Here is a 19,854-nt window from a genome sequence, read left to right as displayed (position 1 = left end):
CAGTCCCACTCTTTCTGAAAAATGATGAGTCTCAAGTTCCTATTATTTAAGATCTATATGAGAGATCTAAAATTTAAACTGTTTTTTATTTGTTCCCTTCACCACATTTTTTTGGGGGGATGCTGGTATCCAAACTATATACTTAATTTAAATGATTAAGGATAAGACTTACCTTTATGGTTTTAGTGAGTCAGTCATTGTGATCTGAATCTGCAAAAGCAAAGTTTATATGAGAACCTTTAATATTTTTCCATGAGGTCACTAAAGTGTAGACTTATCCCCATTGTTTTTGATCTTTACTTATATTTTAATTTTTAAATGTGCATATTATTAAATATTGCTACTCTCTAATGTTGCCAGTCAGTTGGTTAGAAGGTAAAGCCTAGTAAAAAAAAAAAAAAAACAGGACAAGCTTGATACAAAACTGCAGGTATACCAGAAAAGGATAGGTGTATAATTTCCAAGTGTGTAAGGAAAAAATAAAAATTCATGTGGTCTTTAACCCACATGGAGAGCTAATGAGATGTGCTCTCAGACAGAAAAGAATGCATAATGCTTGACAGAATTGTTTCTATGGTATTAAGAGATGAAGCATTGCAAACTTAGATTCTCTACATAAGAATAGCCTTTCTTTTCTCTCTAATCTCCTGCTTCTCTCATTTTAAAGAATAGTATATTAGAAATAAAATATAACATCTGTTAAGTAGTGAGCTAACACAATATTAGAACACATTTTACCTTAGGGTAATGACCCCTGTGTCTAAGGTCTGCTGTCATATCTCCTCTCTGAATTGGTGAAGACACTTCTGATCTGTATATTCGCTGAGGGGAGGAACACTGGTAAGCAGTGAAGGTGATATGGGAATAGAGTGCATCAGAAATATTAACCATAGTTTTAGGAATACTCACAGAACTGGGTTGAGGGAGGGTGCTCTGCTTATTATAGAACTGACGCTGCTGCCATTTGTAGAGCTGCCTCATAATGTCATCTCTCATTGACCTCCATTTTTTCTTCTGTTCCAGCTCCTACTGTCTTGCCATGACTGGAAGGGGTTACACTGCAGATACTTTGAGGCCTCCTCTTGCTGTTTCTTGGGAGTGTTCTATAACCTTCAGGGTAGAGGGCCATGATCTGAGCTCTGTGGCTTGACATATTTCTTGGTAATGTTTGGTAAGAAATTACTCCTCTGGTTTCTTCTTCATGTCCCCTCCCTTTTTGGATTTTAATCCATTGTTTCAACTGTTGCATTAAATTTGTTCTTTGTATGACTAGATCAGCCTCTGCGTGCAAAGGCCCTATATTTGGGTGATTTCCACCTCTAAGATCTGCCACACTGACATTGACTATTTTGTTCTCTGAACTATTCACATTGACTTGTCTGTAGTGTGCAGTCTGAGCTGGGCATGCTGACCCACTTTCATATTCAGATGACAAAGAATTCAACTTTACACTATTAATTTTTGTTAAAGGTCTATCTTGACCATCTTTCTGAAATTCATATTTTTCAGCTTCTAATGTCTTTTTTTTTCTTCAATTTTGCTTATTTCCTTGGGTTTATTTTGGTTGTTTTGGGGCCTCGGTTTAATTAGCACTTTATGTTTGGGAATGTTATTGCTTTCTTTAGTTGGTATACTTTTGGATGTAATCTTATCCACTCTTTTCACAGGTCTGTCTGTACAAGGGCAGCATCTAACATGGTTTTCATCTACAGCTCTATTTCCTTTCCTGTATCAGTGCAGAAATAATATGTCTGCATGTTTGGATGGGCTGCCCTAAAAGCATATTTGCAATTAATGTGATCCTCTGAGGTTAGCATAGCCATCTGAAAACTAGGTAATAATATGCTTCCTAGGATACCCTCCTCTTTCTCATTTCTGTAATACAACAGGCAAAGATCAGAAAGCACAAACCAGTGTTTCTTCCACAGCTTCATGCTAGTATTGTCCTGTTTATAAAACCAACCTCATCTGACCACAGGTGCATTAGGATTTCTTTTAATTGAATTTGACCTCTATTTAAAATTGAAACCAGTGATTTTCTGCCTATATGGCTCTTTGGATGTACTGCATAATCTGAAATCATGTTATAGTTAGAAGCTTCGTTTATCATACTTATAGGTTTTTCTTTCTTTTCTTTAGACATCATGGTTGCAACAGTTAATTGTATTAGTTCACTACAAAAATACAGTTGTCCTGTGATGGCTGTCCTGTGACTGGATGTTTGCAGGTCATTCCTTTCATTATGGTTTATAGAGTATCTTGCACCTTCAAAAGTTTATGCTTCCTCTCAGCCAGTAGGCAAATCTGTGCTCTGCCGCTGGTGTCTAGGTTCAGATCCACCTCCGGGTCTGATCCCCAGCTGCCACTCTCCCCACCTTTTCCTGCTGCTGCAGAGGCTGCCCAGGGAGGACAAACTCATTTCCATTTTAAGCATCATTTCTAGATCCTGAAGGTACACAGAAAAGTGGACCTTCTGGCAGAAGAGATCCAGTGAATCCAACAAGTATTATTTTATCCAAGAAATGCCAAAAAAGCAAAAAAGGATAAGGGGGAAAAAAACCTCACAGGCAATAGGGGATTAGAGAAATTAAAGATAAGTTATCTGTTACTCAGTTTCCCAACAAAAGGCAGGAGAGTAGCATAATGGTACTGCCATCACCTGTGCGAAATAGCAGGTAAGCTCAAAAAAGGGCTGGCAGAAAGGTTGCTTTACTCAAAGATACATAGATCTGGAAGCAACCAAGATGCCCTTCAAAGGCTGACTTTATAAACAAACTGTGGTACAGCTATATAATGGAATATTATTCAGTGATAAAAAGAAATGAGCTGTCAAGCTATGAAAAGATTTGGAGGCAACATGCAGACTGGCATTGTGAAAGATGCTGATCTGAAAAGGCTATGCATTGTAAAATTCCAACTATATGGTTTTATGAAAAAGACAAAAACTATACAGACAAAAAGCAATCTGTGACTGCTAGAGGTTTGAGGAAGAAGGGAGCATAGATAGGTGGAACAAAAATGATTTTTAATGGAGTGAATCTATATTACACTGTCGTGGTGGATACCTGACATCATTCATTCCTCAAAATGCACAGAATGTATAACACAAAGAAGGAACGCTAATATAAACTATGGAATTTAATAAGAATGTATCAATTATCATAACAAATGTGCCACACTAATGCAAGATGTTAATAAGTGAAGAAACTGAGGAAGGAGAAAGGGATGTATGGGAATTCTCTCAGAAAAAAAGTACATACATCTGGGGCCTGGCTAGTTGGAAATAATGAACTGCAGAATGGACATAGAGATTCTGACTCTACCTGAGGAGTCAGTTTTCAGTGTTCGTGTAATGGGAGTCTTACTGCTAAGAATCATAGGAGAGTCTGGTTTGTCTTCATAGGATCTAACTCTCCTTTGATTTTTTTTTTTTTTTTTGTGATTGCACTTTGGACTCTCCATGAATTACTTGAAAGCAAGTTGTTTTTATATTTCTTGCTTTTTCTCTGAAAGCAGAGGGCATATTCCATGAAATTGGGGCATATCCCTTGACCTTTGCCTATCTGCACTTTTGCCTTGAGAGTATTTTATTAAGGTCTCTGAGACACCTTGAATTTTTTAGAAGGAGCCAAACTGACAATATTTATCTCTTTCTGGTGCCAATTTCTTATGGCAACAGCCTCTAGATTATTCAAAATTATTTCATTGTGTAGATACTACTAGTTCTCATTAATTTATATATAAACCATAAGCAAGGAGATGAAGTTTCCAGTGTTGACCAAGAGTAATCATTTCACTATTAGGAAATATTGCTAAATTAGCTCAGAGTAAGAGAAGGTTGTCTGTCATCAGTATGGGTAAATATTTATTTGTATGAGTTCCTGTGCTCTCTGAGTAAAGAGTTCCGTAATAAAATAAAAGTTTTATATAAAAGTTAAATTTTTCTTAAAGGTGTATACACAATACAAGAAAACCAGACTCTGAATTTTTTGTTCAGCATTGTCAGATCTGTAAATGAAACAAATTTTTTCTTTTGAAGTTTTTTGATTTTTTGTACAATATTAATTTTATGCTCATGTGGAAATATAATTAATATAATTTCATTTAATTCTACAGAGGATTATTTATAAACTAGCTTTAAAAATCATAAAATTGTAAATGCTGCTCAAAATAAAATGAACAGTTTGGAAAGGCATCTGGTGAAAAATAAAGATTTCCCTCAAAAATCCCCAACTTCTCAGTCACACATTTCAGAGTCTTTTATATAATGATTTCTTGTATATTTTCTAGAATTATCTATGCAGATTCAGGCTTATATATGTAAAACTGTAATGCATACACTTTAGAATGTGATGGATTATATAAGTATTATATATATATATATATATATATATATATATATATATACACACACACACACACACACACACACATGACATTTTGGACATCAGCACATATAAAGCTCTGTTAGTTATGAGTATGGGTGTGTGTATAGATGAGGAATGATTTTATGGTTCTGGAATATGCTTTGGAGAGAAAAAAGTTTTTTGAATTTCCTTTAGTTGTTGGAATGAGCCTCTAATGTACTCGTCTAATATAGCAAACAATTCTTTGTCTTGAGTAACACATATAGCTTGCATCTCCAGACTAGACTAGAAGCTACTCCAGATGGTTATGGTTGAAGGATGGGCTTCCTGAGCCCATGTCAGCCTTGCAAGGCTTCACTTCATAAATACACGGCAGCCTCACAGTATTCAGAACATGTCACTTACAACACTTCAAAAGTTTATGTTTGGCAGTTAGCCAAAAAACACAATCTTTGTTTGACTGTCAGTGGAAAATATTCAATTAGATGAACATACACTGAAATGAGTTCTTCCTACAGGACTTAAACTCAACAAAACATTGCCATATAATTTCAGTGGGACTACAATTCTCATGAAGCAATGCCACTTTGGATCTTAAATGAAATTAAATATGCTTTATTTTCTGGCAATTGCCTTATGGTTATAAACCTCGTTCATTCCAAAGATATCTTACTTTTATGGATGAAATCCTGAATTAGAAGGCAGCAAGTTTTGGTCTTTAATATCCTCAGGAGAGGTCTCTGTAAGTGGAACTATTTGTAATTTTTGGCTTTATCATAGGGATCTCATTGGTTACACAGTAAAGTACTTTATTTTTCCAAATAAGAAACTCTTTGCGTATCTGTATTTTCTGGAATGTGAAGGTAGATTTAATACTCGTGGATGAGCAGATTTTTATGAAGCTATTAATAGTAAAGTCTATAGTTAAGACTGTTAACTGTTTATACCCAGTGGCTTTTTTTTGTTGGGGGGTAAGGTGGTGGAGTACTGGGGATTGAACTCAGGGGCACTCAACCACTAAGCCACATTCCCAACCCTATTTTGTATTTTATTTAGAGACAGGGTCTCATTGAGTTGCTTAGTGTCTCGCTTTTGTTGAGGCTGGCTTTGAACTCATGATCCTCCAGCCCTAGCCTCCCAAGCCATTTAGGATTATAGGCCCAGTGGGTTTTTTAGGGCTTATAACCCCTAAAATGTATTTTTTTCTCACATATCAGTGCTACAGTATGCCATAAATTAATAACACACATGAATGCACGAGCACGTGAGTGTGTGCGCGCATGCGTGCACACACACACACACAGAGCCCATAAAGGATTAATAAAGAGAACTCAATAATAGTCATTTAGCAGAAATAAAAGGCATTTGTTAAAGAGAACAAAGCATGAAATGTGGAAGTCATAGAAAGGAAAAGGCTGACATTTACTTGCATGACTATAGTTTAATTCAAGCTTGCTTTGAGCTTCAGACATAGAACTTTTGATGGTAGGATAACAGCAATGGGGAATACAAATGAATCGTGAGAAGAGGCTGATGGTTAGGAGAGAAAGGCTTTTTGCTTTTGTATGAGATTCTTAATTGAATCTTTTGGCTTTTTTGCACAGTGATTATATAGCTTGATGTTTTATTGTTGGAACTGCCTGCAGAAATGGCATGTGGTAACTCTAGCTGTTGGAAAAGCTTGCTGGGAATTGGATGCTCTGTTCTATTAACAGGTACAAAGGCAAGATATCAATTTACATAATTTTAACACTGGTGTGGAATAAACAAGTGAGAGCAATATTGACTTATTCTTTGAAGTGAGGGTCTAACCTCTTAATTCTCTTCAACATTGGTTACTTCAAATACAAGACATCCAAAAAAACTTTACATGCTCAGATAGCTGCAAAAACTGTAACTTTGGGAGATCATTGTCAAAGCTTCTCTTCATTGTACCAGTTATCTCTTTCTTAGTTCTCTCTTCTTCATCCAGGATTATTCAGCATTCAGTGCCTGCCCCATCATAGATTGACCAGCTCTGCATGCATCCCTTCATCTTTTGATATTATAAAAGTACTTCAAATACTAACTAGTTAATTTTACAAAATCCATGTTGGAATGCCAGTGAATGTCAAAAGAGAATGAGGAGGAGCACATCCTCAAAGAGGCACATTTGTTTTCTCAGTAATAAAAAAGTATATATATATTACAAACACACACATATATGCATATATATAATTTATGCATATATATTTCAATTAATTGTAAGGCTACTAAAGTATAAAAGTATGTAAAGATGTAAAGTTCAAATTGTTTTACCACTAAATGATAAGATCTGTTAATTTCATGTCTACCTTGGATCTGTTAATTTAATGTCTACCATTTAAGACATGTCCTACAATAAAAATGAAATTATAATGTTTGTTCTCTGTGATGTTTATTTTCAATTAATATATTTTGAACCATCTTAACATATATGAATCTCCAAATTCTTTTTAACTATCATAATAACAGTTTATTGTATAATCTTGATAGTTTAATTAATGTATTACAAGATATTTAGATTTTAACTTAATCAACAAACAACAGCAAAACAACGAACTACAATGACCATATAATTTATGTATCTTTCACGTTTGACTAAATATTTGTTTAGTTAAATTGCCCACAAATTGAGTTACTGTGCAAAGGAAAAATAAAAGATCTGTTACTTAAGATCATTTTTTCCCTCTGTTATGTCTTTTCTTGTTTGCACTTCACGGTAAAAAAAAATATATATATTTTTTCAAAAGCTCTTTAGAAGAAGACCTTTTCATACATTTTGGATATTTTAGATCAAGTAGAAAAGGGAGTTTTTGTGAGCAAACAGAGGAAAAGAAGATGTTGGTTGTATCTTTTAATTTTTTTGGCCCATTTGGCGCATGGAGGACTGTGCCATGGACAGGCTACTTCCAGACAAGAAACTGTGCAATTGAAAACTAGTTTGGCAAATCAATTTTGCGAGGTTAACTAATCCTTGATCTTATACATTGTTAATAATTTAAAAAGTTCATGAGTTTGAGGGTAACATTCAGTAGAGAAAGTCAAGCATAAGACTTACCATTATATAAATTGTTTAATGTACTCCTTGATTATGAAATGAATTATACTGATTACCTAAGTGATGAGATCTCTGAGTGACAGGGAATCTTGTTACAGGATTTTTATACCAAGAGGGGAAATTCAGAATGTGGAAAATTTATAATGTTACAATGTTATGAATTGTTGAATAATAGGTTATGCTTTTATTCTGGACTATATTCTGGACTATATTACTTAGAGATATATCATACAGAGCATTATGGATTTCTTTTTCAAAAATAGAAAGGAGAGGACCTCTTATAATGTGAATGTTATATCCCCGTCTTTAAGGAAGCAAAGTAACATAATCTTTTTGCATTTGGTCCTATTCTACTTCTTTTTGTAGGTGACGAGTAGAAATTTATTTTATCAGTGGTTTTAAGCTCTGTATATATTTTTGTAGTGTTTCTCTGTGGTATTTCTGAATTTTAAAAAATATCAAAAACATGCTGAACATTGGATATTTTGTGATAAAAGCATGAGGCTTTAATGGTGCTGTATTGTAATTCCTAGCAAATCACAAATACCTGAACCATGAATCCTGTTAAATCTCTCCTTTCAATTCCATGAGGTTCTTACTATGTAATTAATCAATTCATTTATTTTCAAATCGTCTACGCAGTATCTTTGTAATTTCTTATCCACCAATGCAGATTATTGGGAAGAATGAATCAGAGCACGGCTTCTGTGGGATATTTGACTCTGCCAAGCTCCTTCACTTCTACTGAAACCTAAGAGGGCAAGCAGGGATAGAGAGACACGGAATCAGTGCTGCCCTAGCAGGTGGGCATATTTTCCACACTCAGGCCATGTTGAGCACGAAATTGAGAAGAAAGGGAGACAAAGACTTTTATTTTTAGGTGAAGTGGCAACAGGATTGTTGCCTAGGTTGTCATCATACTGATAAAAGTAGTGTTTAGCATGTGTCATGCACTCTTAAACAGGCATAGCATGTGCATGCACTCTACTGAGCACTTTTTCACAGTATCAATTCATCAAATCTTGATGATAATCCTACAGCATGAAGTACAGAAAAAGAAAATTGAGGTACAATGAAGGTATCTTCCTTAAAATACTAATATAAACTGGGATTTGAATCCACACTCTGTCTGCAGAGTCAATGTTCTTCACCATTTTGGTACACTTTGCTTTCCTCCTAGGAAAGAGGTGAGTCCATATATAGGTGAGACATCATATCTGGTATAGGTGGATAGAAAGGTGTTTAATTGGACCTAATACTTCCACTCTTATCTAAAATTGAGTTCTTATAACATGGTAGGTCATTCTACCTGACATTTATCTTCCTTCATTTAATCCTTGTAGTAATCATTTCAGGTAGTAGATGCTTACTAACCCTATTTTGGAGATGAACAATCTAAGTGAAGGCAGAATAAATAATTGATCAAGGAAAAAATGTTGATAAATTTGAAATCAAGATTTATAATTGTGTTTTTATCCACAATGGTAGGCTGTTTGGTTAGGATAGGATAGGAAGAGAGTATCTTTCCCCAATACATCCTGATACTCTTTTCTGAGCTTTTGGATAAACTTGTAAGGACTATAATCAACCAGAATATGGTGCTCCTTTCTGGTGGGGAGGAGTCTTGTAGTCTTGAATCTACCTGGGTGTGAACTTCTAATATAACTATATCTATGCTATAGTATCTATAGCTGATTCTTTATCTACTCCTGAGATCACTAAAATAGCTCTGTTCTCAGAGCTATTTGTATGTTAGTTTGAAAATTGAATCCCTCTTTGATTAACTCTTTCAGATTTTTTGGAGTCTTGCTATTCATCTTGTTGCACCAGAAGATTTAAAAACCCAGAAATAAATTCAATTATACCTTGTTAAAGTGTCCATTAACAAAATGAATCATATCTTGCTATTACATTTTCAGAGAAAAACCAAAATACAAAAATGAAATTCCTTTCCTGATTGGAGAAATTAAATTTCAAAAATATTAAACTCTGAATTCATTCCTAGTGATGACCCTTTTACCAATAGAGGTCATACTTGTATGTTTATATGAATAACTATAGACTGAGCCTTCTCCCACTCCTAAAGGCAATCACTCTAGCCCCATACCTTTAATTCTTTTCAGGGATCCAAAACCACCCTGGATGAGAAAACTCTGCAGAAGCTTCACATTCCAATGCAAATTTATTCTTAATTCTTCCTGGTATCAGAGCTTCCACTTTCATTTGGGAATAGGGCACTTCACATTTTCAGTAGTCAACTCTTCAGGCAACATTAATTGTCTTACTTCTGCACACAGCCAAACTCTGGGGCTTGTTTCAGGATTTTTCCAATGAAAACAGGACCTCCAATATTTTATAATGTGCTACGTGGCTTCCCTTCTTATTACCTTCTAAGGAAGTTTCTTCTGAAGCCTTGCTGAACTAACTACAGGGCCATTCTCAACAGCTACCTGAATTTAAAGTGCTGCTGCACATATTTTAAAACTTGTTCTTTCAGACATTAAGGGGAAGAAGAGATGCATTTCACAAGGTTGTGCTTCACTTTAGAGTTTTAATTTTCCAAGCCATAAGTATTGTCTATTAACTGTTTCAGAAGCATGAGAAAAGCAGCTTCTATCTCCTTTATCTCTAAAGCAAGGCTTCCATTTCCCAAGGCCTCTGTTTTCCCCTGATGTATCCCAATTCCCCTCCAAATTTCAAGTGTGTTTCAAAAAGTCCAATCTATTTTATTACACCTTTATTCCCTGGTTTGATTAGGAAGAATATATATTACTGGTATAAAAGTATTTAAATGTTTCCTTTCCCTTTGTTTTAGATATTTACTTTCTGAACATACTTTTAAAAAATACTTTGTCTTGTTTTTTTTTTTTTTTTTACATCAAGTACAAGTAGTTAAGTTTCTCCCAAACCATCCTTTTGTTAAAAAAATAAAAGAAAATTAAATAAAACTAAATCTTTCCCATTGTCATCCTACTGATGGTGGTATTTTCACATAGGAAACAGACGGTTATAATAGTCTATGACAAATCATTTGCCTTCTTTTCATTGGGTTTGTTTCCTTGTATATTTTCACCTTCCCAGCTCCTTTACACAGGGCAGAATTGCTTCTCTATCCTCTTAAAATTACCAAGTGTTTTAGGAAGTGGAACTACTCTTCTGTGATCTTTTTAGCTTTCTCCTGCTTTCAAGTATACTTGGTTTTAGAAATTTTTCCATTTGTAACTTGGAAACTGAGGCAGTGTGAAGAACCCCATCAGCCCTTTAAGCCCCGATTCTTGCCATCAAGTCAGAAAGATCTTAGACATGTCACTCAGAGTAACAGGCATGAGTTTATTAGAAAGGATGGGAAAAGGGGACACTCCCAAGAGAAAGAGTGGGTGCTCTCAGAGAGGAGAGGGACAGTGTGCTTCTCCTGCACTCCAGTTTTATTGGGGATCCCAGAGAAGTTTCCAGAGACCCACCCAGGTCCACCTGATGACTTTTAACTGGTAGCAAGATGACATCAGACTTTGAAGTCCCCACTGCCACGACAACTCTAGGTCACTCTGGCTCATGTTGACCAGTTCTAATTGGATTCTTAACCATAAATTCTTATAGATTTTTATGCTTAGGAGGAATTATTTTTATCTCCCTGAGCTTTGGGATCTGGACTGTGAAAAGGGTCACCAAAGTCTCCCCCTTCATAGTAACTTTGGTTTCTCTTATCGACATTATTTCAGGCTTGCATTTCTCCTGTAGATAACAGGTAATTTTCTTAAGAATGTGACATATCCTGTCTTCTTAAGCCAGGCAGAGCTGCAGGTAAATTGCTTCTTGGAAAAGAAAGCATGTGGGGGTCAGCAGAGTGTGTACATTACATAGAATTATTCCCTTAACTTTGTCTTCCCACCACTCACATCTGTGGGTCCCTATCATATTCATCACAAATAATTCCCCCAGTTACTCCAGTTATTAATGTTTTCTCTGTTTTCAAAGAGGGCCTCAAAAATTTATTTATCTTGTTTCCATTTTTTGAAGTCTATTCAGCTTACCTTGTGACATCTTACCATTCTATCAAATCAATTTGAGTCTCGACTTGTCTTTATAAACATTTGTATTGAGGTTTATCATTTTTTTTCATATTTATTGAGCTTTGCTTCTATAATTTCCATCCTTCCCTAAGGAAATTTCTGTCTTTCTGTAGATCAGTCAGTGTGTATGTCTGCCTTCGTTTTTCTTTCTTTTCTTCCAATTATTTTTGATAATGCAAAGGAAGTCTTTAAAAAATTGTATCCCATTATGAATTCCATATTTTTAATCAATGTGAAAATAGAGAAAACATGAAAGACAGAGGTCTTTGGTTAGTTTCTGTTTTATGCCAGACCAGCTGCTATCTAAATTGGCTATCTAAATCTGGATTGATCTTAATAGTGCATTTAATTAAACTATTTAGTTTGTACTTAGGAGTGCCTATTAGAATGCCCACTGGCTTATATCCTGACATCAGATGCTAGGAGAGTTTGATCCCTTTTAATCTTTCTTTCTTGGAATTGAGTTTGAGTTATTAGAAATGGAAAAGTACACATATTACCCTCTGTATCCTCAAACAATCTTCTGAGTACTTCTCAGCTCCCTTGCCATAATTGAAACCTTGAGGACTAATTTCCACTATGGTACATTTAAGTGGATTTTATTTCATCTGCTCTATGCCATGAACTTCAAAGCCTAGGAACAGAAGTTGGTAGCTTTTTGTTGCTGCTTCCAGGTCATTATTCCTCTAACTCCTCTGGACTAATTTGCTAAGGCTGCCTTTACAAAGTGCCACAGACTGGGTGGCTTCAACAGGAATTCATTTTCTCACAGATACAGAGCATAGTAGTCCAGATGAGGTGTTGGCAAGTGGTTTCTTCCGAGGTCTCTCTCTACCAAATCAATGTGATCTTCCTGAGTTTTCATATTGTCTTCCCTCTGTGGACATCTGGGATGTAATCTCTTCTTCTTAAAAGTCACCTTGGATGAGGGTTCACCCTAATGACCTTATAAACTTTAATTATTTCCTTAAAGACCCTATCTCTCCAAGAAGTCCCATTCTGAGTTATTGGGGGTTAGGAGTTCATCTTATGAATTTGGAGGAAACAATTTAACCCAAAAAAACTCTCTTACTTATTCGTGCACTTTTAAAAATAAAGTCTCTATGACCCAGTTTCTTTCTTGATTGCTGATAACCTCAAACCTGACCTATTTTGAAAATAAATTTATATGTTTATATACCTGATTAGCAAGTCTTGAATAAATTCAAATATTATCTATATAATTTCAAAGACACACACACACACACACATTCTTAACAATCTCTAAATTCCTTTTTTTCACCTGGTTCTTCCTTGGCAATATTTCTAATTTTAAGAGAAAATAGAAGCCCTCATCCTTTTCAGGCCAAACATTCCCATCTATTTGGAACACACTGTGTATCTGACAACAAGGTGTCTATTTTTACATACTTCAAAGGAACCCCCAAATTATCTTTAACTACTTTCCCCAAAATCAAACTTTTCCCTTTGCAATATCACTTGTCACAGTGAAGGGTACTTTTGTATTTGTGGTACTACCAAGCTAGAGATTTTGAAATTCCCTTTCTCTCACTCTTTATATTCGTTTCTCAAGTTTTGTACCTTAGTTTCTAAATATCTCTTGTTTCTTTTTTTAACAATATTTTTTAGTTGTCAATGAACCTTTTTAAAATTATTATTGTTATTTACATGCAGTGCTGAGAATTGAACCCAGTGCCTCACACATGCTAGGCAAGCACTCCACCACTGAGCCACAACCCCAGCCCTCTCTTGTATCTTTATATCCTTTACCTCTCTACATTTTCTGCTCATTACCATCACCTGTATCTCCAAGTGTGCACTCTCATTTATATTCTCGCTAATCCCCAGGTAATTTTTTCCCACTGCAGATAGAATAACATTTTCAAAACACTAATATAGCATTGTCACTATATTTAAAATTCTTCTAAGTATGCTAGATTTCCCTCCATTCTTGTGTCTCCCCCCCCCCCAACCAGTTTTGTCTTATTTATCCTAATACACTGTGGAAAACACAGGAGATTCTCAATAAATATTTGATGAATTAAGAACTAAAAGCATGAATGAAAAATAGATCAGTATCTGTACTTTGGGAAAAGAACATTGGAATCAAATTAGTAAGGATATTTTAGGTATAGAAATGATACACATGTGCATAGCACTCATGTAAATGAATAAGTCTTATATGAAAGGTGAATCATCATGCATCAACTATAAAATTCTCTTCACCAATCTTAATGTTGATTTACTTTTTTACCTCTTCATTTACCTTAAATCAAAATTTTTTCCTTGTCTTTAAGACTATAGCCTTAGTTCAGGTAACTATTCTTTTTCATTATTGTTTCCTGAAGGAATACTCTAACCACTTTTCATAAATATGGTCTCATATTCTTCTAATCCTTTTTCCCCAAATTTTCTATCATAATGATTTTTTAAAAATATAAAACATATTAAGTTACTTCCTTGCTTATAGACCCTCATTGCTTTCCCCTTGTTTTCAGGATGGAGTCTGAATCCCCAAGCATGGGTTTTCCATAGCTCTGGCATGATTCTCCACATTCCTTTATATTACATTAAATATTATATTATAAAATATTACAAAAATATTGTATTAAAAAATGAATGATGAATTAAATCATTTAAGATGTTGTTAAAACAGTGGAAATCAGGGCTGGGGATATAGCTCAGTCAGTAGAAGGCTTACCTCAAATGCACAAGGCTCTGTGTTCAATACCCAGTACCACAAATAAAACAAAACAAAAAACAAAACAGTGGAAAACATTATAATACAACATTAAAATTATCTATTTTTCTCTCAATTTTATGCACAATGTATTTAATTTCACTGCTGTGGCATATGAATTGATATTATTAGTCTTTACTGAAGACATGTCTAGGACTACTGAATTCCTACTGATCCAGAATTTATATTATAGGATTTCCCCAAGCTATTTTTGTGAAATGGAGGGGGGAATGGCAATAAAACATATTTCTTGTGTCCCCAAAATAACCTGAAATTAGTTAGCCTTGATTTTAGAATCCTGAATTTCTAACAACATATTTTCTCTGCTAGTAGAGGCCTTGCATGAAAATTACTCAAACATGTGTATTAGGTAATTAAGTCAAAAAAATGGTTAGAATTAAGCAGGCTTTGTTTTGGGTTGATATGTAAGTACTCAGGTGATTATTATTTTTTTTAATGATGAATTTCAGTTTCATAATTATGTTGCTTGTTTTAGATTTTTATATCATTTTTCTCATTTGATACCCAACCAGATATAATATTCCACCAAAATTGTAATTCCCAATTTTCTCTTTACTTTTTTCCCCAAGATATTTAAACTTCAAGAGAGGGTGGTCTTTATGTGCCAATTCATTTAAAAATATTGGCAAGAATTGCAAAATTCTGTTCAAGAATGAAAATCGAATTTGTGGGTAAGAATGCGAGAATGGGCTTTTCGATTTGAGAAGTGACACTTTTTTTTTCCCCCTACTTAGTAATGTAAGGGCACTTGTCTAGCTTGGAAAAAAACCTGGCTATATATATGTTAAAGTCAACTTTCTGCTAGCACTTCCAAATCAAAATAAATACAGTGTAATTTATATCCCAAATCTATGCTGAAAAATGACTTCAGATGACAACAGTTTGAAGCAGCTGATTATTTTGAGCCTTCTCGGCAATAACCCTCATTTTGGTCTTTCAAATCTGTAGAAGTGACCAGACTGCCTTTACAAATCCAGTTTTAGGGAATCAAATCTGAAAATCTTTCCTTATTTTTATCCTTTATTCTTCTATTACCACTTGACTTAAATTTTTGGCACTTTTGATATTTTAGACAAATAACTAGTATTCTAAAGTCATTTTATTTATAGAAAAATAGTAATATGGTATAAAACCATAAAAATGTGAAAACAGCATAGCTTTAATTAAAAGTAATTTATATTCACGGGTTTATAAAATTAATCGTATGGCAGAATATTAAAATAAAATATCTATTTTTTGCATTTTGATGTATCAAACATGAAGAGACAATTACTAAGAAGACAAACTTATCTTCTTTTATTTCTAAATTTTTATCTGTTAGTGGGTTACAGAAGAAAACAGCAATAATTAGTTCTTTATATTTATGGACAAAATATTAAAGCTAATAAGCTCAGTCTGAGTATAACTAGTACAGAATGATCTTCATAGGTGGCAGTGAGAGAAATGAGTGGTCTTCAATGTCAAAGAGTTACACTAAAATAGTCAAATAAGAATGATATATAAATAACCGAATATAAACCAATTAATATTCAATGGGAAAAATTAATATCTAAGAGATATTATAATAATCAGATATCACTTGCCAAATACTACAGAATCATTGATGGAATAAGGAAACAGTAAAATTACTGCTTTATTTTCAACTAGCCAATAATTTTGTTGCAACAAAAATTGGCTTCAGTTCAGTGGTTCTTAAACAGGGAAATATAAACACATTACCCAAGCCAGAACAATAGTGGGATGAGGGGTGGGAGGGGGAGGCTGGAGAGTATAAGAGTAGTGGAATTTGCACCATATGCTCTAATTTGGATTTGGACAGCTTTTTGGATGTCTTTGGTAATAAACAGGATTTCTGCTTTTTGTCTTCTTGATGTGAGGTTTATATTTGGAGGAAAAAAACCCCACTAGTTTAAGGAAACAAATGAAGACCTTCTGGTTTGAATATTTATTTTAATGAGAAGAAAGCACATTTGGATAAAAAAAAAGGTGAAGAAAAAGCAAGTTGATACTCCCTTGATGTGCTCTATGATCACGTCTGTCTTATCCAGCTCTAATTTTCTTTGATTTTAACTCATCTGTATGACCAGACATCTGTGAGTATTTATGCCTTTTTTGGTTATGTGCTGTCCCGTTCTGGCTATCCATCAAATCCAGAACAGACTTCCCAGCAATGTTTTGTACAAAATGTAGAGTAGAATGATAACTGATTAGCATTACGTGATAAATGGACATTCTTCAGCTGAAACTGTAAAGTGCAAAACAGCTGAGACAACATATGAGCAGGAAATACAGTGCACAGTCTGTCTCTTGGTTCACGTTCACACAGCTAATTTTTTATTGCTACGACTCAAAACCATATACAGCTCAGGCACTGTATATTCTATACAGCAAATATAAAATATGGGCTGATGCCCTTTTGTCTGCATATATTTTGGGGAAGATATCTTGATGTTATAGTCAAAGAATGATTCATTGCTTAGTAGCATATAGAAAAAGATAAGGCTCAAGGTTACTGCTGAGTTTGTCTTTTGCTAAAACTCTTGGTGTGGTTGTTTACCCCACCCCTAGATGCTGTAAGGTCAAATCTCATGTCTTTTAATTCTTTCAATTTGATTAATCCCTTGATGAAACCCTGAATAGACATAGATTTGCAAACAAGCCTACAGATAAAGGAGAAAATGGGGTGGGGTCTGAGATAATAACTGCTGCTCTAGCTAAAAGCCCCAGTTCCTTACCACAGGCCAACTGTTATTCTGCAGTAGCATTCAGACCAGTGTTTACAAATATGCATTTCTTTTTTAAGGAAGTTAATAATCCATTTCTTAAAAACATGATGTTTCCTAATTTAAAAAGTTTACATACACACACACACACACACACTCATGCACACACATTTTAAATACTCTAAGGAGTATTCGACAACTACTGATGAGATTTAACATGTAGGAATTTGAAACCTCTATTTTGTATACTTTTTAAATAAACTTTTATTTATATGAGATGAAAAATATGTCCTTTCATTTATATGAGACTTAGATGAAAAAAATATGTATTTAAAAATGTAACTATCAAAGTTTAAGAATAGTCTACATTACATCATATTACAAACTGTCTGATTTATTAGGATGTATCAGTGTTCGATAGAATATTAAATCAAGTAGTAGTGTGTTGTAGTAATTTTTATCAATTACTACTAGTAATTAATTAGTTACTTATTAGTTCATATGTAAATATTCTAAGAGATTTTTTTTTTATCTAATCCACAGTAGAGATGAAAACAATTAGAGCGAAACACTGCAGTGCAGTAGGAATAAGCAATTATCTGCACCCAGGTGCTGCTCCCAAATTGTGTCTTGATACCCTTTTCACTACATCAGGCTTCTCTAATTGTAATAATGGGAACAAGGGTTAGATTATGACTTACTTAGAACCAACAGTTATAATAAGCCTTTCATTTTGTAATAGTGAGAATAAGGGAGACATTATAGTTGCCTAACACCAACACTGAAAAGGGGTTTTAAACAAATAGCTTAAGGCAATGTCAAGGAGATTTTTTTAAAAGAACACATTACTTTTTACATCAGATCAGATCAGATCTCAGGAGTGGCAGGGTCATACTACAGTATGATACAATTTTTTAAAATTTGTAAATGGCGATCTTTGTTTACTTACCTTTTTTGTTTGTTTAAACAATACGACTGCATTTCTTTCAAGTTTTAAATTTAAGAAATTTTAAAGTCAAGTATACAGAGTCATTAGCTAATCAAAAGTAGAAATATTTTAGTGTTTTAAAAATTGGTTTCTACAATTAATATTTCTTTTGATTCAGAAATTAAATTGCATTTGTCATTATGGCAGTCTATTCATTAATGTCTAAAATCTAATAACCATGTCAAAGATTTAACATTTCTAATTGTTATAATTCTTCTTGGCCTCTGGATGTTCATTTCCCTCCCATGGATCAGAGTAAATTAAAATTTAGATAATTACATCTATTTCATCAGGAAATAATAGGTTTTTTTTTTTTCCTTTTCTGTTAAACATAATGCTTGTACATTTGTGAGCATCAAGACTGTGGTTATATGTCATCTGGTTAAATTATATACTTCTTTCAGATCAATGAACTTACTAGGCTCAGGTAGAATTATGCTAGGTTTCTAGATATTTTATTTGTTTGGATTTGAGAACAATTTGTAATAGTATAAAACCTTTGCGATATTTTAAATTGAAAATTTGAAGATATATTCTAATTTGACATTTAATCTTTTTACAAAAGCATATTTGAAAATTTGTCCATGGTTTTTAAAATTTCATGTCTCCAAATTCTTTTTGCATTTTGATAAGATTTTTATTAGCCTATTAAGCTTCTAAGATATTTAAGAAAATTTATTATGATGTACGATGGGGTAAAAAAGCATTTTGAGGCAGAGACAGATAATGTAATGAAGTGTACATTTTGTTCTCTAAAATATCAATTACTTTATGCTGCTGTAGGAGTTTCAGGGTGCCATATTTTAGATGTCTCACCTTATACATGATTTATATTCTGGCCACAACCATTGTCTCTACCAAATATTTTATGTCCCATTTCCAAAGATCACATAATAACTCAACTTTTAATATGCTAATGACTGTAAAATATTAGGTCAAGTAAGTTTAACAGTGGACTTTTACAAACAGTAAAATCTAATGTAGAAATGGGTCTCCTAGCCATGTTAACCTTGAAGCTTCTTCTTGCAGCTGCTAGTGGGCAACCAATACAAACTGTCTTCCAACTCTTTTTCAGTATACCTTTTCTCCAATATTAAATCTTACATTATTATGCCTTTGCTTGTTTCTAAAATCCTTGGCTACTGATATGAATACTTTGAAATGCTGGACTGACTTCATCTATCAAACGCGGGTTTTAATACTGTTTCTCTTCTCTTCATTTTTGCCTTTCCTCTTTGGCTATAATGTGTAGAAATCCTCTTGAAACAAAATAAGTTTGTGTTAAGCAAAAAGGTGGGGAAATGGATGCATGATCAACATACCCAACAATATTTTTAAAGAAACAATACACAAAATCAAATCATAGAATTTCCACATTAAAATATTGCTTTGAACCAAAGAAGGTAAACACATACCACTAAAGTAAACTTACTTGCCTTTAATATCAAAAGTTTATATTGATTTTATGATGACAAAATAAATTAGTTGATTATTTCGTGAAGTAACTTCATTGCCTTTTCATGAGAATTGTAAGTAAAAATACTGCTAGAAGAATGTATGAAATGTTAGTCATCTCTGTTCTAATATTATCTCTTGAGAGTCTCTAAACAATGTTCCCATGACATTTGGTAAAATTTCATTTCAATGCTTAAACAGTCTTCACTACTATTTCCAGAATCACAGTGTTTTTCCATGGTATTTTGGAATTTTGACTTTATTACAAGTAAAACTATTAATGCTCTGCACATATTATAGTATATTTGCTGTAAGTCAGGCAATTAATTGCTTCTAGTTTTTACAGTTAAAAGTATAGTGGTATAATAAACATGTATGAACTTCAAAGATATAGACAAAGGCAAAGATTAG

At 33.8% G+C, this 19,854-nt stretch overlaps 1 pseudogene; it reads right to left on the bottom strand.

Moving 5' to 3' along the window:
* Positions 1-340: 340 nt before the first annotated feature.
* On the bottom strand, positions 341-2,146 carry LOC124093574 (pleckstrin homology domain-containing family A member 5-like; annotated as a pseudogene).
* Between the last annotated feature and the right edge of the window lie 17,708 nt (positions 2,147-19,854).

The sequence above is a fragment of the Marmota monax genome, unplaced genomic scaffold (assembly GCF_021218885.2).
Source record: "Marmota monax isolate L192 unplaced genomic scaffold, Marmota_monax_Labrador192_F-V1.1 WCK01_AAM20220418_F8-fsc00025, whole genome shotgun sequence".
NCBI classification, from domain to species: domain Eukaryota; kingdom Metazoa; phylum Chordata; class Mammalia; order Rodentia; family Sciuridae; genus Marmota; species Marmota monax.
The sequence above is the reverse complement of the archived record's forward strand: the minus strand, read 5'-3'. Positions and strand labels throughout refer to the sequence as shown.